We start from the raw sequence: 22,812 nt of genomic DNA, 5'->3' as shown, positions 1-22,812 counted from the left end.
CACTTCACCCCTGTTTGCAGCAATGGCTTTGAACCCTCAGATTGTGCCCTTTTCTCTTTCCAATATATTTAATATAACAAGCTTCAGTCATCCACTTATGGTTCCTGTGGATCGAGGATGAAATCTTGCTTGAATTCACCCTCCATCTACATAATTACCATGACATGTCAACTCAAAACCCTTGGGAGTCCTGTCCTACAAGCAAGGGGATTATTGAAGAAAGTACAGTCTCATTAAAAAGTTAAATGTCCTGCTAGGAAGAAGAGAATGGATCAGCAATAATTTCATGATAGAAATTTAAACAAAAATGATGAGGGCTAGAACATAAAGTAGTAGAATGAAGAGAAAAACAGATTCTTTGGGTATTTCTTAAGAGTAGACAGTAATAGAGATTGCTAAGCAACATGAAATGTGAAGGCCACCAAAGCAGTATAGAGGCACTTTGGCAGAGTGACAAGGGAGATAGGAGAAGGACACTGTATCGTAGAGCAATGGCCCAGGGGTCCTGGAATCCAGTCCTAGGGGTAGCCAGACTACTGTGTGACTGCTAGGAAAGTGGCTTAAACTCAGTGGTGGTTCCTTAGTACCTGAGTCAATATAAATGTAACAAATACATTAGCTAATAAACTGTATTGGTAGAAATGCCACTTTTACCTTAATTCTTTTTTCATCCATTTAAATCTTCAGCTTAAGTTAGCTTCAGGAGATATAAACCAAATTACATTGTGACAACCTACAATGTGAGATAGAGCAAAACATCCAATTTTGATATTGTTTGCCCTTCTTTTTTTTGTCACATGCATGTGGCAATTTAGGAGCTTTATACATCCTCTGGCCTAATTTGGGATGTTGTTGCATTTGGTTTTTAGTCTTGGTTTGGAGAGAGATAGCTTGAATGAAGATGTTCCGATTCTCCGTGCAGAACCCCTAGGTGCTGAATCTGTAGATACCCATGGAAAAATAATTGTCACTGTACCGTGTAGGAGTTAGTCTTTAAAAAGCGCATGCCAACAACAGTGAAAAGGGCATACTTCTTTACACGGCAAAAACAGAATGGAGTCATTATAAAATCTGTAGGAAACATTCATTAAGAACTCAAATTCTTTCTAAATTGCCCATTTCCTGGGTGTCTCATATTCATACATCTCAACCTGGGAAGACATATTCAGGGAATGCCTGTGCTCTAGGTTCAACTTGTAAATGAGTATTTCAAACTGCCTTTAATGAATTTCTCTAGTTTTCCCTAGGAAAACACCAATTTTTAGGGCCTAAATTCACCTGTGCATTTTGGATTTGGGTTGGATCTGCTGGGAGGAGGCAGATGGTAGAATTCAAGCAGGAGATCTTTTTAGCTGGTAGGGCACTGAGAACACATTGGCCAAAATGCCACTTACTGCCTAGAATTCAGAGATGGAGACATGGTTAGTTGTTCTGGTAATTCCAGTATTTCTAACAGCCATTCCTAAAGTGATCATTGAAAAAGAGTATGCATTTCAACCCCTGCAGTCTTCAGTCTTAAAAGCACAGCCCACATGCAGTTTAAAAATAAGTTTCCTTCCCCAAATGCATCAGAAAGCTACTCCTAGATTCTAAAGAGTAAAAAGAAAATGTAGTGATTCATATTTTTAAAAGACTGAATTTTTTTCCCTTTGCCATACAATTCTGCTTTACCGCCCTACAACACGACACCTAGATTCCAATGAGTAAAAAGAAAATGCAGTTATTCATGTTTTCAAGAAGCTGAATTTTTTTTCCTCTTTCACTTGATTCTGCTTCACTACCTTCCCAGCACCCGTTTTAACTTTCTTTTTTCCTCTCCTCATTCTAGTTATGCTCTCTTAGCCCTCACCTTCCACCTTTGCAGCCCCTCCTTTCGTGAAATGGGTGACAATCTGAATTTCTCACCCTTCTTTGGCTATGTGGGTCAGGTAATGAGCTGACTGATAGGAGTGTGGACTTAGAACATTCCTGGCACCAAATGGACACAGTGGTATGTTTCAGGGGTGTCATAAAGCCCCGGGCCACTGGCATCCATGTGTCCCCCACCCCATTCAGAGTGGAGAACATGTCATTGCAAAGGACATCACTAGTTGGCTTTGAAGAAGTTTATATACAGTGGGAGGAAGAGAAAATAAACACCTGAGACAACAACAACATTCTCATCACTAGTGAGAATATCAACAAACATCGTGCATGAATGTAATTTAACAGAGGGGAGAGCATCAGAATCTTGGGGTTGGGCAGAGAAATCTATGGCTAATTGAGGTCTCATTCAGAAAGAGAAGATTTGAACCATCTTTTGGGAAAAGTATCAGAAAAGTTTCAAAAGAAATATAGTTTATAGTTTCCTTGAGATGTGGAAAGATATGAGAAAGCTTTTGGCAAAAACAATCCCTAAGAGTCAGGAAAAGGGACGTGTTTAGTACAGAAAGTCCATGCTTTAATTTGAAAACATTATTGAGACCCAAAATGTTCCAGTGGACCAAAAAAAATATGATATGAAATTAATTATAGCCAGGAGAAGGGTTGTTGGTGGACAGATCTGAAAATATGAAATAATACATGTGAAACTAAAATTTGCAAAGGCAAGGCTATATATGCACAGGAAGTACCTTTATTGCTATAATTATGAACTAATGAAATTACATTTGAGTTCTTTAACTGCATACATGGAACACTGGATAGGGATAATCAATAATACTTAGCCAAAAATACATCATGGGTTTAAAAAAAAATTAGCAACATGTCCCTCTGAAAAGCAAGAGGAGTGTTGTCTATGCATTTCTCAAAGTCTCTGAAGAGCTACCTATGGAGGTTCCCCTCCTACTAACTTATATGGAGAAAACTCTAGATTATCCTGGAGGAGGCCCTGTGAGGAGAGGGTAGAGAAGAGATAAGATATAATGTCGCTTCTCCAACAAAAATCATTATTTCAAATTTATTGACAGCACCTCATCTCCTTAATTTCAGCTTTGTTGACAGCTAGTCACTTTGCATGCATAGAATTCTTTTGAAACAATGCATATTCCAATTTGCCTAGGAAACAGAGAAATGTTTAACCGAGATGGTATTTTTGCTTTTGTGTATTTTGCTAGAGATAAACAATCTGGGGAATGTTAGACCTGGGGTTGTGTCATCAACATTTGTTGGCAAAAACTTCCTTGGTTGACCCTCTCAGCACCTCCTCCAATCCCTTGCTCTCAGACTTACAAATTTACAAAGTCACAAGAGTTCTAAAGGAACAGAGAGCAAGAGCAAGAGCACAACGGCTGGACTATTGAGTTATCTGGTACACCCAGCAGAAGGTGAGCCCAGCACTGGTCTTGCAGGTACAGCACCCCAGCACCCCAGCACCCCATGCAGGGAGGAGCTGAAATGAGAGAGAAGGGGAGAACAAGAGCAGTTTCTAAGCTTGGGCATCTGGACTTCACTTATGAGACTTCCTTTCTCTCATGAGAAAAACTGAATTGCTAGATCCCAGGCTTACTTGTATTCAAGTCAAAGATCAAAAACACTTCCCTATTCAACTATAAATTATTTTGGATCGTTTACAATTTCACATAATCCCGACCTCTTCTGTTCTCTCTCAATTAGTGTAAATAATGATAATTGAATTAAACTATAATTAATCTCAAATCTACCTAGATTTCCTGTTTTTTGCAAAACCTCCAAGAGAAACACGTGTCAAACTTGTATTTTATTTTAATGTTTTTGTGTTCCTTGAAAATTCTACTTACACTCATAAATAAAGAATACTTGTCAGAAGCTGTGCTTTTCAATTTTTTAAAAAACATTTTTTTCTGGGTTCCTTCCATAAATTGTTTATTGTTCAATATGGCTGTGACTTTTCAACGCAGTTACTTATTTTTGATGCCTTCAATTTGGCTTAAATATTTCTTTTACCCAGAACCAAATGTATAAAAGGTTTCCTTTCATCTCAAAGATGCAAGAGTTATCTTCCATGGGGCATTAATAATGGTGGAGTCAGGGTGGGGAAGGGAAGTTAGCAGATCCTTTTAACTTTGAGACTGAACATTATAATAAAAATAACTCATAACAATGATGCATTTTCTCTCTTCCCTTCTGATAAATAAGCCCATGACTTAGTGGTCATTCTTTTTCTCTTCTTTATATCACTTACTCTTGCCCTAGTTATTCAAATACCTTAGCCAATGACTTCTACAGGTGCCATGACTTAAGGTCAGCTACACTTCACAGAATTATGAATGGGGTAGAGATGTTAGCCACAATGACTTCTGACACAAAGAACTTGGAAAACCCAGGGCCAAGGTACTGGCAGCAGTCCTTGCCTGGTACAATCTTCAACACTCAGGATCTGTTTGGTTTTAAGTTTGATGAATCTAGAAGGGGTGGCCCCTCTGTTTTCTTCCTATGTCAATCCTATTCTGTCCAAATCCCCCCAAAAACCTATCAGATCCTACACTCTGGGCAGCTCCTGCAGGATTGGAGGCCGTATCTCCTGCGTTCACACTGTGTGCCATACTTCTTAGAGCTGTAGGGTTGTTTCCCGTAATTCATTAAAGAGACATCTGGGTTCTTGATTCAGAATGTTTCCCATGGCCGGGCGCGGTGGCTCACGCCTGTCATCCTAGCCCTCTGGGAGGCCGAGGCGGGTGGATCGCTCAAGGTCGGGAGTTCGAGACCAGCCTGAGCGAGACCCTGTCTCTACTAAAAATAGAAATAAAAATTATCTGGACAACTAAAAATATATATAGAAAAAATTAGCTGGGCATGGTGGCACATGTCTGTAGTCCCAGCTACTCGGGAGGCTGAGGCAGTAGGATCGTTTAAGCCCAGGAGTCTGAGGTTGCTGTGAGCTAGGCTGACGCCATGGCACTCACTCTAGCCAGGGCAACAGAGTGACACTCTGTCTCAAAAAAAAAAAAAGAATGTTTCCCATGATGAAGTATATTGAGAACATTCTTTTTATAAAGAAAGTTTCTCCCTAAGAAATACCATAAAAACCTAGGGGGAAAACATCCAGTGCTAATCTCCATTCCACTTCACAAAGTCATATAGATGTTCTTCAAGCCACACGTTGACATGAAGGAATGGTGCTCTGATGAGTAAATGTTATGGTAAGAGGCTCAGCGAGGCAGTTATTTCAGACATGTACATGGGCGGGCTGCGGAGGGCTGCCAACATCCTGCCCAAAATGATTTCATTAAGAGCAGATGACCCTGATCACTGACAGGTGAAGAAACGGGCTTTTCCTCAGCTCTGCAAGCCACAGGCCCCAGCAAAGCCTCCTGCCTCTTGGCAAAATAACCATCCCACTGAGAGCTGCATAAGATGCCATTTTAAGTCCTATGATAAGTGCTGGGGCCCCCTCCTACAACTGCCCTGATGCTTTGCAAGAATGACAAACGCAGACTTACCGACTTCCATAAACATTTAAGTGCATGTAAGCACCAGGGCAGCAATAACTTTAGAAAGCAAGCGCTGAACTATGTCCTAAGTCTTTTGCTGATTATTAGCTAGAATGGTGGGTAAGAAGCAGCACTTCCTAAGAACAGGAAGTAACCAGATTTAATTTGCAAAGTTAAAGTTAACCTCAACTAAATCAGAGTTACAAATAGGCTGAATCCAGGGCTCTCTAGCAGAATGGTTTAGATTTTCAGTGTCTTTTTGGCACTGAAATAATAAAGGCAGAGAAAGTAGTTTTCCAAATCAGTTTGGTTTTATGAAATATCCAACAAGATAATCATAGACAGAAGATAATCCAGTAAGATAATCATAATCAGAAGAGAGAATGATTCTAATGATGTAATTATCAAAAAAAAAAAAAAACTTGACCATTAGAATTTCCTGAATTTGTAGAAATAAGAGTTATCAATCTTGTTTTACATTAGTACTTTGCGGCCTGGAGGCCTGGGTTCTAATTCCCTAATTTGCAGAATAGCATCTGAAATGCCATTACCAATCTATCCTTTATAGATTTTTTTTAAAAAAATCCTATTTTGCTCATTCACTTAAAATCAACTTATGGCAATCTGCACTATATGAAGGAACCAACATAATGGATAATAGAAAACAGCAAATAATTTTTTAAATGATATATTTTAGTTTTGGGATGATGTTTTTAAGTATTTGCATTTAAATAGCCATATGTCTCAAACCCTAGAAATCGGCAACATTTCAAACTAAAAAGGACATCCCTCCTGAAAGGTGTACTATAATAGTTACAAAACAGACTTTATACATTTGAACAGACTCAGGTTCAAGTAGTAAGGTTAGAATATTAGCGGCATGATCTCAGACCAGTTATTAATACTTAACTTCTCTGTGACTCAGTTTCCTCAGTTACCAAATGGTAAAGATACTTATTTCTACTTCATGGAGTTCTTATCAGGAATAGATAGGATAATGCTGGTGAAGTGCTAGTCACAGTGCTTGGCACACAGTAAGTGATTTTTATTCTATTAATATATGGTACCTGGTAAGATTCTCTTTCCTGCTTATTGCGTTTTATTTACCCCATGACTCTGAATATAAGGGTTAGAGAAAATAATAGATCTTGCTTTTCTTGACAAAATTACACAGAGGAGTAGTTTGCAAAGCCAACCGTAGCCTCTAAGAAAGAGTTCATGTACATCGAGCACTAGTAAGCACCTTGGAGAACCCCTGAGCATTCCGCCATCTTACGTTTGTGCTCAGACTCCCACAAGCCAGTCGTCTGCACTTTCCGTCTAATGACCGGGGCTCCCTGCTCTCCAGGGAAGCCCACTGCAATGTAGAACAGTTCTTCATTAGGAGGCTCATCTTATGCAGGGATGAAATATGTTTCCCTATAGTTTCTACTCAGTGACCCTGGGCCAGTCTCTATGACAATGCAGAATAAATTTATTTTCTATTTCACATGAAGATATTCCAAAATGATTGTTGTAGATGATTGTTATAGTCCCTCTGAGTCTTTTCTACGTCAAGTCTGCCATTTTGAAGACTTTCAAACATTTCTCATCTGGAAGGTACGTTGCTGGGCCTTTTCCAGGCCAGTGGGTACTTTCCACACACACGACTCAGGTAGGACGTGGTCAGTGGAACAGACCAGGGCACCTCAGGTACGCCCTGATCGAGACAAAGCAAGCAAGACTGACTCGTCCCTGGAAAGAGTGGGTATCAAGAGGCCAGAGTTTGCATCCTGGCTCTGCCTTTCCCCAGCTGAGGGGTCTTGGGTGTGCCACTCAAGACACATCCTCACTGGCATGTGTCTGTGTTAAATTTCATCTTGTCAGATCTAGTACATCATATCAGCCTTTTGATCCCATTTCTTCATCTAATGTATTATCTATTCATTCTGGTTTCATTAAGTTCATAAATATGATTGGCATACCATAATGTGCAGATCCATGCCACTAATTAAAGCAAAATGTAATACATGGAAAATCCAGACAGAGGCCTACAACAGGCATTCAGAACCTGTGCTAGGTCAACCAGGACTTCATTGTTTGTTAGAGAAGTATTTATTGAGCATTTATTATGTGCTAGACACAATACCAGGTTCAGGAGATACAAAGATGAACACAAGCATTCCCATCCCTCTCCTCCTAAGGTGTGGAGTCTAGTGAATTATTAATTGGCTTTTTTTGGCATTGTGGTTCAAAAAAATTACTTTTTGTTCCTCTAAACCATTGTTCCAGACTTTTTTGGTACACAGATATAATCATAGTCATCGCCTCATCACCCAAGTTGGGCCCCAAAGGAAAAGAGTTCAGTAGGGAATGAGCTGATCTTAATAAAGGCATGTGGATTTAATCATTTTTCTCCCAAAGTTTTATTTAGTCTTTTTTTTTACAAATCATCTGTAATGTGGCTAATATAACCATAAGAATTCTCTGTATCATGATTTGCAAAATAAATGCCCTACCCTTAAATTGATAATGTGTGCTTTAATAAGAAATGCATGGAGATTGAACTTTAGTATATAAGGCAGTGGTTCTCACCCGGGGTAACTATGGTCCCCAGGGGACATTTGGCAATGTCTGGAGACATCTTTTTATTGTCCGAAGAAAGAGGATACTATTGGCATCTATGAGTAGAAGCCAGGGAAGATCTTATAATGCACAGGGCCAGAAAAATGTCAGTAGTGAGGAAAAGGTTGAGAAGCCCTGCTCTAGAAGAAGCAGTGCAGTTGAGTGCTTAAGACTACAAACATAGGAGACAGAGTCCTGCCCATGGTGACCACTTACCCTTGTGCCTCAGTTTCTGCATCTGCAAAATGATGACGGTAATAATACCGACTTCACAGAGAGGATACATGAGGTAATGCACTTGAACTCCACACAGAGTCTGGCACAAAGCTCATGATTAAATAAATGGTTATTTTTATTGCTCTGTCCAGTTTCTCTCTGAGTACTATACATAGTAACTGACATGAATGAAATATATAGATGTATCCAAAGAAATGTACAGCACTTCTGTATCATGAAGAAATCTGTTGTTTTCCTGTGTTTAAAGAAACAATCCTAAACAATTTGATCTCCAAATGTTAGCCAGCTCCATGAATCGGATGATATCCTCTGTGCTGAGCTGCCTGCAGTATTCCACTGAGATGCTAAACTGCCAGATGAATTAATATTTTAATGACTACTCAAAGATTTTATTTTCAAATATGAGTATGCCTCATATCTTAAGACTGAAATAAATAAATGTTCCCGATATTATGGAGATGAGAGTGTAGGCTAAGGGTAAAGTTAGATACAACTATAACACTTCAAAAATATAATCTTAATGAAAATGTACTTGGATTGCTAGACACTATTTGCTTTAAATACAATTTGATATTAATGACAACACAAAAAATGTTACTTAATCTTTATTTATAAGTTGAACATCCTTGTGAGTTCTTGCCAGTTTGTGGAAAGTATAGGCATAGATTTAGATTCTTATTTAATATCCCAAAAAAGCCTACAAGACACATGCTCTCAAGCGTGGTGCTTGCTTGAGATACACAATGATGTAATGGTGGTGCCTTTGCAAATTCATACTCCAGATGAAGCCTTTGATGCAGAGAATCAAGGGATTTGAAAAAGAGAGATATTGAAAATTGTATTGTTGCTTGCATTAGAAAATGAAGATAAGATGTAATGGACTGTGAATGTTTGTGTCTCCCACAAATTCATACGCTGAAATCCTAGCCCCCAGTAGATTGGTATTAGGAGGTGGGGCCTTGGGGAGATAATTGTTTCCTAAGGGTAGATGCTGCATGAATGGGATTAGTGCCCTTATAAAAGGGACCCCAATGAGCTCTCTTGCCCTCTTTCTGTCATGTGAGAATACAATTAGAAGATGGCAGTCTGGACCCTCACCAGCACTGGACCATGCTGATACCTGATCTTGGACTTCTAGCCTCCAGGACTGTGAAAAATAAGTTTCTGTTGTTTATTAGTCACCCAGTCTATGGCATTTTGTTATAACAGCCCAAACAGACTAAAACATAACAGAACATTGGGGCCTGTGTGTAGGGTGGGCAGAGAGAGAGCTGCATTATCCAGTTGATTTCTCCCAGTGCTTCTCTAACCTCAAACAGTGGCAGGCAGGTGATACTGACTACTCACCAAGTCTATTCACACCATTTGCATGGAAAAAGATCTCCTTAGATGCAAAGATTGAATGTTTATTTCTGTTTTGATACTCACATTCTAGTGCTAATCATCTTTCAAATTAAAAAAAAATATAGATTTAGGTAGCCTTTAAAAATCTGGATGAAATTACTTCTAAATGAAATTCCTTTGGCCAATTTCTAATTAAATTGCTAAATAAAATTAAGTCCGTCGGTTTAAAAACAAATTATGGTAATTTATTCATAATATGCACAATTTAACCCTTTATTAGGACTTGTTAAGGGGCTCAAACACATTGACTTTATCAAATGAAAGTGATAATGAATATGATATAAAATGTACACTATTCCTTCAGGAAAATATTTTATATTAATAGCTTTGACTAAAGATTTTTAGAAATATGTCTAAAATATTTATACTCGTGGGCACATTAAAATGTCTATCCAACAATTTGTATAAGCTATTTAATAAGCTGTATTTTAAATTATTGGTGGAAAGTAGAAATCAAAGTTTGATGCCACCCAAAGATATCATCTGGAGAATAAGAAAGCTGTACTGCACATCTTTTCATGCTGTTTTGACCACAACCCTGACTCTAATCCTAGTACACAATTCTCCCTGGAAAGAAGGGGTGACTGACTCTTCATGCTAATTCTATCCTGGTGTTCTCTTGACTACTAGCTCCTAATTATGCCAACATATTACACTATGTCCTGTTCTCTGGGAAAATACTAAGACCACCTTGTTCATTCAACTAAAGTTAGACCTTAGAAGAAGAAAGTTGATGATTTACCTAAAAATATTTTACTTCCTAATGAGCATCTGGATTTCATGTTGGTTGGAAGGTTAACATATCTTATTTTAGTTATAAATCAGGTATAGGAGCAGATAAGTGTATCAGCCAAAAGTAGTTTCAATGTGAAGTATTATGGGTTAAGTTTCCATCCTCCTGCCAGATGTTGAACACAGAGTTGCAGTTGCATGGTTGGCATTGACCATTTGGCCACATGTCAAATAAACTTCTATAACAACCAGATGTAGCCATTGCCTTGGAATGAAATTATCATTTTATTAATTACCCTTTAATTAGTTGACATAGCAGAGAACATGTGGTAATTTAGTTATGATGGGTCTGATTAAGATTTGGTACTTGTAGGACAGAATCTGTTTGTGTGACTACTTGTAAATAATAATCACTAGATGATAGTACCACATTATGAAGCAATATTGTGCATTTTTAACAACTTATAAATGCATGAACACATTCACTAGTTAGATGAAACAAAAAAAGAAATCCTTTAACTTAACATTTTCCTACTTTCTCACCTCCTTCATGTCCATGCCAGAATATTGCCAATAACTATTACTATTGGTCACAGGCACATCTTCCTAGTTTAAAGAAATAACTTAAAGTAACAAAGATCATTCAAGTATTACAAATTCATCTAACTTGAAAATTCCATTGATTTAATTTTATTTTGCTTATTTAAAAAGTCAAATCACAACATATTTATGAAGAATCTATTGCTATAGAACTATAAAGAAATATCTCTTCCATGCGAGTTACCTCTTTACTCTTTGGAGGTAATGGCATTAGTCAGAATATACTTCAAGCTTTTGATTAGATTGCCAAACATTCCAATATCTTTGTGTTCTAGCAAAGATACCCTCATTTCAGGCAATGTTATGCATGTTTTTAACATTTATATTTTTGCATGGTATTTTTTATGACAGCTCTAAGTTTTAGAAGAAGAAATGAGTGGTATTGTTAAAACTTTATGTATTTTTCAAAGATGTAATAGTTTGTAGCTTCTTTTACTCTTTTATTGTGGTTATTCAATGATATATTTCCATACAAGATGTCCTCTCTTTTATGATTCCTTGAACTCAAAAAAAAAAAAAAAAAAGAATTACATATACCTTGAGGTGAATTGGACCATTTCTATTTTGCATTGTACTTGAGTAATGTTTTGAGTTGGATGTTCTCAAGGTTCTAAAATTAAGTTAATCCATATGTAATCAGGAATGTCCTTAACTAGACAGTTCTGGTTAGTAAGAGATTGGCAGATTATTCTGAAAAACTAGTTAGCAAACCATGGGCAGCAATTAAATATAAAAGACTAAATTTCTTTTTAAAATGGATTGTTGTAATAATTTAATGTGGCAATATGATTTTCTATTTTTAATTGCTGTAGACAGTGCATTTTATAAAGCAGAATTTTATCTTCTAAGAGCTAGATAGTTCCATAATTTTGAACCACTTACACTTTTTAAGACTTCAGTAAGTATTCTGCCTTTGCAATCACTTTTGATTTGTGATGGATAAAAGAAACTGAAGGTTAGTAAAGATATTCTTGCATCTCTGAAACAAGCTGAGACAAGATGACTAGCTTGGAGAAACTAAATATTTCTCTTTATGAGCTTGTACGACCTTATGTTAATTTATCATGCTTTCTTTATAACAATGCTTTATTCCCAGAACAATTATACTTAGCACTGGCACTTAAAAATGTTCCTTTTTAAATTCAAATAATGAGAACTTTGCTCTATATTCCATGTCAATATCAGGATTCAGGGAGAATTGAACTTAATGAATGCATGGTTTTTCATTCCCTCCTCCCCAGCAACATGTATGTAATGCTGTCCATAGTCCCCTACTCATGTCTTCATTTGCAAAAGTCATTTCAGAAAGAATTGATGACAGTGCCATCTTTTAGTAAATAACAGTAAGTCACAGTATACTGCCTATGATAACTGTAGATGCTCAGCTGTTTAAAATCACCTTTATCACTTAAAATATGTTTTCTTTTGTCTCCAAATTAGTATGAAAATACAGAGCAGGCTGCTTCTTCAATTAAACGTGAAAGATTAATCACTGTAGGCAACTGGTTTCACAATAGAAAATAATTAAATGTCAAAAATGGAATATTTACTTCTTTAAACCTTGGATGTCTGAGAAGAAAGTATTGGAGAAACACAAAAATGTGGTGCTTATTCGCATATATTTTGAGTGAGTTGACATGAAGGTTTATACCTAACTACAATCTGTTAATTAATACTGGAATTACCTAATGAATTTATTCTTATTATAGTTTCACATGCTATTTTTAGAGGATGAGAAATTTTGTCCATATCCAGAGTAGAACGTGGGGGAAAATGGCAGCACTGTATCTGAACCCTCCAGTGTTCTGGGATGTGCCTCTTTTTAGGGGGCAGGAGGAGACTAACCAGGATTCTCCAAAGTACCATCAAAGTAAAACAAGTAAATATAAAAGTGAGAAATGTTTCTTTTCTATTTCTCCCTCTCGCTCTTATTTTCACCACTCTGCACTGACTGCAGCACCACCAGATCAGAATGAACAATTAACTGTCTAATTATTCTAGTCACACCAGCTCACAATGAAATCTTTATTCCGTGTTTACAGCAATCTTTGGCAGAGGCTGTCTTGCTGTTTCTAAACTAAGAAGAACTGCCCTTTGGCTCCTCTCGGCATCAGCTGCCTTGGTTTCAGCCCTGGATGCCAATAATCAGACTTCTTTTTCTTCCAAAGTGGACATTTTTTTTAGGGTGAAAAGACCTATTCTCATCACCCCCCCATATATTCTGGCTGATTTATGTTCTTGCCACTGCAGCTCTTCCTTCCGTATCTCTTTACGTTTTTCCTCTCTCCATAGAACACCACCAGGCAAAACCCCATTTTAAGTCCAAAATTGTAAAAAATGCTTAGCCAAACAGTGCTCACTACTATGAGGGATGAAAAATACAACTACTGGTTTATGGTGAAGGGGAAGTCAAGGAAATCCCTTTTGCTTTTCTAAACTGCTGATTTTGTAACTCAAAAGGCATTCAATAATTTCTCCACCAGGGGAAAACATACCCACTTTTCAGTGGCTCTCTTGATTGCTTCCCACTATTTGCTTAAATTCACCAACAGCTGCAGGTCTTTGCAAAGCTTCAGAACTTGGGGAAGATTTACAAATATACAAGTGATTTGAGAGGGTACATGGGAGTGTCTTGGAGATGGCAAGGGAAAACTATGGCACTATGATAGACTGGGGGCACGGGGAGAAGTTAGTACCAATCCAAAGGTAAGAAGGAGGCAATACATTTACCTAATGGAGGAGAGAAAAACACCATGGTTAGCCTTCTTTGGACCATCTGAATGAGTCCCCATCTGAATCTGAGAATGGAGGACAACCAGTGCTGGGTCTGTTAGCCTAAGCTGCTCAACTGCCTTTTCCAGAAGAACATTGCTCTGCAAGGATGATGGCATCTCTCTTCCCATACCAGTCTCCAAACCCTATGTGATGGTTCACCTAACAACCCTTCAATCTATCCTGTCAGCCCCCAGCGCTGACTACAGTCACATTGCCTTTCTGGTGAGAACTGGGTCATAAAATTTTACAGGGCAGAAAGGTAGAAGGGGGCGTTTCAGTAGTGTAAACACTGATTAAATTCCCCGGCAACTCTTCCCAAACGAAAGATAATTTTTCTACAAGTATGCACAAGAATGTCAAGAATGCTAAGTCATTTTTATGTTTGTACTTTCCTTTTCCATTTTAATTTTACACTGCCACATGGCATACATGCTAAAAATGTATCTTCTTAACCTGCCGTGTAGCAAACTTTTCACAAAACATTAAACTGGCATATTTTATAGACTGTCCTTTCCCAGGATGCTCAAAGCATTTTTTTGGATACAAAATTAGATCATCTCACGACAACTGTCCTATTAGGAAGGCATGGCTACTCATCTATCGGCAAACAGGGAAAATCAAAAGTACTGAAAGGAAAGGTCACAACAAAGTCAGGGGCCGCAGCCTCATTAGACTCGGAGAACTTGGTTCACAGCCCCAGTAGACTCTGAGAGCTCCATTCCAACTTAGAATACTTCCCTCTTGCTATTCGTTTGCCTTTTTTTCTCTGGCAGGAAGCGATGTGGCCAGCGAGGAGGCTTGACCTCATCTCCTGCACTCAGCTTAACTCTGCCTCACTGTTCTCCCACACCTTGGCCTTGATTTCTGCTGCATCAGCTGGCCAAGCCTGCGCCCTGGAGGAGATCTGACCAGGGCAAGAGGAGGCAACCACAGGTGCCCTTGTGGCTTCCTGCACGGTTGGGATCTAAGCCTGCCCTGGCCAGGGAGCATGTTTAGTGGGATTGCTAGGGTCACACTTTTCCAGATTGCACAAATACATGAGCGGGAAAAGCTGGGTCAAGTATGGGGTTCCAGATGGCCGTGCCTCCAGGGTTCTGAGCCAGAGGAGGCTAAGGAAGGTGAGCAGATAGGAACTTAAGATTCACCTATAAGCTTGGCTGCGAAGACCCTCTAGTTGCAACTTTCTGTTGTTCTTAGGTAGATTCAGTTCCTTAGTGGGGTCCCTTGACACCATCACAGCTCTAAGGGGGGCAATTTCCTTTGGTGAAAAGACACACATCAGAGACTATAGGAGATCAGGGGACATTTCATTTAAGGGGAGGGGAGTGCAGAGTCAATTTGCAGGCGATTTATAACAATCAGGGAAAACGAAATCCTTCCTGGTGCTCATGCCAGTAACAAAAGCTTTAACAGAAATATTGGTAACACCATAGTCAACTCCGAATGTGCGAGGCGTCCAACTCCCCAGTTCTCTGTTCCTAGCCCCCTTCTTACTTCCTGCCTGGTCTCAGCAGAAAACAAAACAAAACACAAGGCTCTGGCGCTGCCTCCGGGCTGCCCTCCAGGTTCCAGCCCCCACTCCCGCCCCTGAGGCGGATCGCCAGGCGAAGGCTCCCTTCCTTCAGCTTCAGCGCAGCCCGCTGCTAAGTCTCTCCGCTCGCTAAGGCGGGCTGGGACTCCGCGGTAACGTTTTCTTTCCACATCTGAAACTTTCACCCGATCTGACCCCCGCACCCCAGGCTCTCCCTCCACGGCCGCGACAGCAAGCAAAGCCCGAACAACCCGCGCGCAATTCAGAGCCTTCCCTGGGAGTGTCAGGGCCCGGAGACAGGAAATCCGGGGAGTTGGCGATGTCCGGCAGGTGGCACGGACGCGAGTCACCACCACATTCTCTCCTCCCACTGCCGCGCTCAGGCGGGGGCGCTGCGGGAGGCGCGGACCCGGGATCGGCCCCGTAGGTGCCTGCGCCTCCCCTGAGCCGCGGTTTCTGGTCCCCTTCTTGGCGCACATCGCGCGAGGGACGCGGCCACCCTCTCCCCTCCGCAGCCGGAGGGAGGCGCCGCCGCCCGCGGGGCGAGCGAGGGCGAAGCCGGCCCCAGCGCCCCCGCAAGCCTCGCTCTTGGGTCCCCAGTCGCCGTCCCCAGGCGCGCGCAGCCCCCGCTCCCAGTGCGCCGCTTCCCCCCGCGCGCCCCGCTGTGCCCCGGCTTCCCCGCTGCCCGAGAGCAGCTCCCCCAGCGCAGGCAGCCCCTCCACGTCCCCTTCTCCCCCAAAGTCCGAGGAAGTCGAACTCAGACCGGCCCGCAGGCTCGCCGAGGCGGCGGGCAGTTGCGGGGATCGGGCGCCACGCCGGGGGCAGCTTGCCCCAGAGTGCGGGCTCTGGGCGCCCCCCGCCACCCTGCGCCCGGAACCCGGGGACGGCCGCGCGGGCCCGGACCCCAGCCTCCCGCTTTACCTGGCGCGGCGAGCGACTCTCCCGAGACCTTCGGTCCAGACTCCTCCGGGGCGGGCGTCCAGCTCACATCGCTGCCTCCCCCACCGGGCGGCTGGTGGCTCGCTGGGTCCCTTCGCCCCTGCTTGCGGCGCTGTCCCCGGCCCCCCACCCCCCTGCCCCCTCTGTCAAAAGTGTCACAGCTTCTCTGCCTTCGGATGTTTTGCAAAGTCTGCGCGCGGTCGCCGCGAGTTGGGGGGCACTGCCAGGTGCGCCACCCCCGCCGATGCCCCGCCCCGCCCTCCCGCGGGCCCGGCCGGTGAGAAGAGCCGCCTCGTCGCGGTCACCGTCCCCCGAGAGCGGCGCGCGGTCCGCTTCCCCTCCCTCGCGCCTTCCCCAGCCCGAGTGGCTGCTGCCTGCCTGTGCCGCGGGTCCTCATTCCCCTGCTCATGAATATTCTGACAGAGGCTAATGCCGCTGAAGCAAATTGAATTAGCCAATTGGTGCCAGGAATGTGCGCTCCTTCCTTGGAGGAGCTGTCTGGAACCCCACCAGATGAAAGCAATTAACGTCCGGTTGGCACCCTGTGGTTTAGAGCAGTGAGGGGCAAAATGGGTTAATTCTTTAAATGCAGTTTAGATGCCGCATTTAAATGTTTAAACTCCTCTATTGGCTGAGGGAGTTAGGGAGTGTGAAGAGGGAGAGAGAGGAAAGGGGATAGCTAGGCGTGGGGGGTGCGTATTTACATCTAAACTTTCCTCTGAAGTTGGGACTTATTTTGCATAAGGTTGTTGGTTCGGGAAGAGGCAGTTGAGGAGAACAGAAAAAGGCAAATAGGACCAGAAAGGAGATGAGTAGCAACCTGAGTTTAACCTTGACCTTGACGATGCAAAAGACTAATAATTTTCAAGAGGAAGGGCGGGGGGAATAGCGGGAGATGGCAGACTTTGAGGGAAACGACTTTTCAGAATTTCTCCCAGTGCTCAGATTTCCTTCCTTCGCCCTCATAGAAAAACTGTAGATTTTAAGCCTTTGAGTTAAGTAGGGATAGAGCAGAGGTACGTTAAGGCTCAGAAATTGCAGAGAAGGAAGCTGAGACCACCTACCTCCCCCAGATGATGAGAGTCCCCCAACTCAACTTGTTTCTACCATAGGGCCATTCTGGAAGGCAATTCCCGTTGTGTAGTTCAAGTTATTGTTTCTGGGGTCAAATAAACAAGGTCAACAGGATGTTGTACTGTCCTCTTGTCCTGACTCCTGCCCTAGAATGCCGAGTTCTTGACTAAAACTTGGGTGTAGCTGGTGAGTAGAGAGGAACTCTGGCCAACTATGCTTCTGCATTTCCCTTTATAATCTTTAGGGGAGGTGCTTTTAGGATTTCTTCCCCCTCACTGATTTTCCAGATACAGAAAATTGTTTTAATTGAATGGATAGGTTACTAAATGATCTACTTGTACTACTACTTGTTGGCCAAATGATCTACGTGTATAAACAACAGACAAAGCTATGTGTATAAATAACTGCTAACATTTCCAGGTATGTGACAATAGAAAGGAGCATCTCAGTTAAGGCAATTGTGCCATATTTTAATACGTTTCAGTAGGCCTAGAATCAGAACTCATAACAGCAGAGCAGCTAAAGTTTATTGAGAACTCATTATGTGTCAGACATGTGTTACACAAATAATCTCATTTAATTGTTCTAAATACTCTATTCAGTATATACTATCATCTCTCCATTATAATGAGGCAGGCAAGGCTCAAAAAGGTAAGTATAGTTGATCCTTGAACAACATGGGGATTAGGGACGCTGACCCCTGTGTAGTTGAAAAATCCATGTATAACTTTTAACTCTCTCAAAACTTAGCTACTAATAACCCACTGTTGACTGGAACCCTTAACGATAACATAATCAATTAACATGTGGTAACATTTGACATTTAATTGTTAATATGTGTTAACATTTAGTGACCTATCAATTCAATCAAAATTTTATGTGTGTTGTATACTGTATTCTTAAAGTAATCTAAAAAAAAGAAAATGTTATTAAGAAAATCATAAGAGAAAATATATTTACTATTAAGTAGATGTGGATCATCATAAAGATCTTTATTCTCTTGTCTTCACGTTGAGTAGGCTGAAGAAGAGGAAGAAGAGGGGTTAGTCTTACTGTCTCAGGGGTGGCAGAAGCAGAAGAAAATCCACCTATAAGTGGGCTGGTAAAGTTCAACGTACAGTGTTCAAGGATCAACTGTAGTGTGTCCAGGTCACATAGCTCATAAGTAGTGGAGATCAACTTTGACCCAAAGGAATGTGATCAGTAAACCAGAGCCTTGAGGTTACCAGCAGCTTATCCTGCCTCCTTATCTAAAAGGAGAACCAGTTGCTTGGTGCTTTGTTGAAGTGACTTGTTCTTGGTGATAAATTCCTTACCAAAATTTAGAGGAAAAAAGATTTTTTTTTTGATGGTGTGATGGTTAATTTTAATGTGTCAACCTGACTGGGCCAAAGGGTGCTCAGATATTTGATGGAACATTATTCTGGCTGTTTCTGTAGGGGTGTTTTTGGAGGAGATTAACATTTAAATTGGCAGTAGATTGCCTGCCATAATGTGGGGTGGGCCTCATCTAATCAGTTGAAGGCTTGAATAGAGCAAAAGTCTGATCCTCCCCCAAATAAGAGAGAATTCTCCCGCCTAGTAGCTTTCAAACTCAGATATCAGCTTTGCAGATGTTGGACTTGTCAGCTTCCCTCATTGCATGAGCCAATTCCTTATGATTTCTATCTACCATTTATTGATTTTGTTTCTCTGGAGAACTTCAACCAATACAACAGATAGATATACATTTAGTGACTCTACTATTTGTAAATTTCCCATGGATGTCTGAATATTTCCATCTCCCAACACATTGTTTGGCACATAGTATGCAATTGTTTTTCTTAAGATTTCCCAGACCTATTATTCTCTTTTTCCTGTTTTAAAAAAATGTGAGTGAGACATGTTCACAATTAAGTAAAACTTTATCTTTGAGGTACTAAAACTGGACTATATTTTATTAGATTAAAGCAAAATTTATAAATGTTATACAAGGGGAGAAATTTTAGTATTACAATCTTACGGGTAAAATGATCAAGTTAATTCTTTGAATTCAACGCTTGTTGAGTACCTACTAAATGCAAGGCACCTACTATCCAAATGTTTTCTGTTAAAATTCACTTTAAACAGTTGAGGGTCTGCCATATTTTATTTTCTGGAACTTTAGGTTGTTTAAAACCGTTTATTAAAAAAAGCATTGCCTGTTTTATTCCTGTATTAAATACTTATGATTTTCCCCATAATGATTCCTTCCTTACAATGCTTTGTTGGTTCCTCCTTTTATAGAGAGAATCCTCTTAGGATTTAGAAGCAACATTTCACAGAAAAGTCTTCAGATATTGGAGTGTTTATTTATATGAATATGTTAACATTAGTTTATAGCCCATGAAATATTATCAGGATGAATGTTTCCCAAGAGTCCCAGTAGGCGGTGTAGGGGGAGGACCTCCAGGGTCTCAGGTGGGACACAGGCTCTCCTTTGGAGTGAACCAAGTTAACGAGTCTGCAAAGAGGAAATAATGATACCCTATTTATTGAGTGCTTGGCTATTTTCAAATTGCTCTCCTATATGCTATCTCATTCCATCCTCCTGGCAACCCTATGAATTCAGCATTATTATCCATATTTAATTGATGAGGACTCAAAAGCTCACAGAGATTGAGGAACACTCATAGCTTCTCCTAGGAGAAGCTCTAACCCTCCTAGGGTTAGAGCAAGGACTTCAATCCAGGGACAAAGTCACCTTCTCAGTGAAGCCATCTTTGACATCTCCCTCTGCTCACCCTCCCTCTGGCCCGCCATGAACACACGTGGTTCTTCTCTGGTAGAAATACAATTCCCTCCTTCATAGGACTCCTCTAGGACTTCTAAGATATGTAAAGAAATAATTAGAACACAATATGTTGTTCTTACCAATAATCAAAAGCAGTCTGAAGTGAGAAACTTTGTCTTAATCATTTTTGTGTCCTCCAGTTTAGCTGAATGTGAGACAGAATTCCCACCACCACCACCAATCCCAGCAAACTTTTGAAAATGTGTCCCATTGACTTTACTGGCCTATTGGGATTACACAAAAAGTTGGCAGGTGCTTTCAAAATTTAAAAACACCAAATGAGGATATTATTATTATTATTATTATTATTCAAAAATAGATTCAGAAGCAGATATAATAATTTTAGCCTTGATCTCTGGCTGATAAGTTCTATGGGTGAGAAATCAGTTTCATCATTTTTATGTCAGCTACTGTTTTTAGGACATGGATGGATAACACTCGCTGAAATTATAATCATCTGGTTAATAATAGGACTAAGCTGGCCCATTAAGCAAGAAGGTATTAGTCTGGGAAAGGTGAGCCAATGTGTGTGTGTGTGTGTGTGTGTGTGTGTGTGTGTGTGTGTGTATGCAATCTTTCTGCAGTTTACATGTTTTCTGTGAACACGAAGCTTTAGCCACTAGTATAACTGTATTTCTCTAAGGAATGGATCTGCGTTTCTCCTGCAGCATGATCTTTATTAAGAGCTCCCAAGGTTACAGAGTTAATGACAGAGCTGAGGCTCCTGACCCTTGTTCAATGCCATTTTCACTACCCCACACTGACCTGACTGGCAGCCACTGCCCGTATGGTGTGGTTTATGGTTTTAAGATTGAGATGAGAGATAAGCGGTTCAATACCTCGTTATAATTAGTCTCCTGAGTCAGCTAATACCCTTCTAATGCAATTTGGCGATCTAGATTATTCAGTATTACCCATTCAAGATATTTTTGGATTTGTAATGACAATTATTTAGTAGAACTGATGACAATGACACACTAAAAACACTGTCGTGGCTTCACAGCCTATCTTTCCCATAAATATTCATTAATGAATACTTGTTTTGGTACAAAATGCATACATGCAGCATTCGCAAAATTAGGAATTCCTATTAATCTATGATTCTTTATTTTCTGAAGCAGTAATGTACAATTCAGATGATGTTTCCGTACTGATTTTACTAAAGCCATTTGCAGTTTTGTGTTACCTTCTGTTTTTGTGTAACATACATACTTATTCTGTCTTTTGAATTTGTAGGATAATCAGTGAATTTCAGTCATTTTCAGAAGAAGAAACTGGTTCTTTCACTGTTAATGTCTGTCAATTCTTGTGGATGTCTCACTGTGTTTGTGAATATAATAGAGAAAAATGCTTCCCACCACTGTCACCTCCAAGGAAAACTAGCTGTAGAAATTCTGCTCTTGTGACAACATTCTTGAAGTTGACACTACCATTCAGTTGAATCTGACAGACTCGAATACAGTGTCCTTGCTATGGGCAAGGTGCTGTGCTAGTTATTGTAGATGTTTCAAAGAGAAATAAAACCAGTGACTGCTCTCAAGGAGTTTATAATCTGGGAGAGGGGCCTTGATATTTTGCAAAATAAAAGATCTAAGTAAGGCAGGAATGGATAGTTTCTGTTAAAGAATCAAAAAGGAAGTTCTGTGGGAGCCCGTGAGTAGAGGAAGATTCTTTTCAGTAGGGAAGGGACAGGAGGATGGTCCATGGGAGCAGTGATTGTCGGTCTGGCTTCTGAGGAACGGACATTATTTGGATATGGGGCAAGGGGCGGAGGGACAGTCAGTGGAAGAGGCTTGAAGCTGGCAAAGCACAGCAGGGATTTGAGAGACTACTGCGATTGCACTGAGCCCAAGAACACATGATATTAAACAGAGATAAGACTAGACAGATAGGTGGAGCCCAGAAGGCCTTGGACACCATGTGGAGAAACGTATAAGCTATTTTAAAGGCAATGAAGAAGGTGCGGCTTTTCAGCCGGGAGTGACGCAACTACAACTGTGTTTGTATTTGAGTGTGGAACATTTCAAAGTGGGAGACTGCAGAAATGGGGTCCAACTGGGAGACTTGCAGTAGCAGAAGCAAGATGTGATAATGGCTTGAACCAGAGATGTAGCAGCAGCACCAGAAAGTGGAGTGGAGATAGAAAAGAATCATAGCGTGTGTGTTAATGTTATATTGAAATAATGTTTCTTCCTGCCTGTCCTGGATGCTCCTGCCTCAACAACCCTCTGACCCACATACACACACACACACATACACACACACACACACACACACACACACACGAATCTGCATGTGTGTGCATGCCCACATGTGTGCACACACGTGCATACATGTGTACACACTTGCACGTGTGCAATACACACACACAGTGAGCTCCTCAAGACCATGGTTTGAATTTTCCTCTTTGTGTCCCAGCACACAGCACAGTGCCAGGCATTTTGTTGGCACTAGATAGTTGTTGTCTGAATGGAATTAAAAGCAACTGATGTGGGCATCAAGGAAAATGAGGAATTACAAAATACCAGTCCTAGCTAGCAATGGATTTCAGTAGGCAAACTACAAATATTCTTCTGTGTCTTTTATTAATTGGTGTTGGAACAAAGAGCAGGCCTGGGGTTGAAGATGACTTTTTATTATAGAGATGTCTGAGAAGATGAAAACATCTGGTGGAGCTGGTAGTGGGCCCAGCTAGAAAACCATGTGGCTAGAAC

At 40.9% G+C, this 22,812-nt stretch overlaps 1 protein-coding gene across 1 annotated transcript in view; it reads right to left on the bottom strand.

The window, feature by feature from the left end:
* Positions 1–16,581, bottom strand: part of CDH20 (cadherin 20) — a 177,570-nt gene extending 160,989 nt beyond the window's left edge. The window contains exon 1 of the mRNA XM_045527604.1: positions 16,195–16,581. The gene's annotated coding sequence lies outside the window, so the exon portion shown is untranslated. The remainder of the gene's footprint in view (positions 1–16,194) is intronic.
* Positions 16,582–22,812: the final 6,231 nt, after the last annotated feature.

The sequence above is a fragment of the Lemur catta genome, chromosome 16 (genome assembly GCF_020740605.2).
Source record: "Lemur catta isolate mLemCat1 chromosome 16, mLemCat1.pri, whole genome shotgun sequence".
NCBI lineage: Eukaryota > Metazoa > Chordata > Mammalia > Primates > Lemuridae > Lemur > Lemur catta.
Note: the sequence above shows the minus strand (reverse complement) of the source record. Positions and strands in the feature narration are given on the sequence as shown.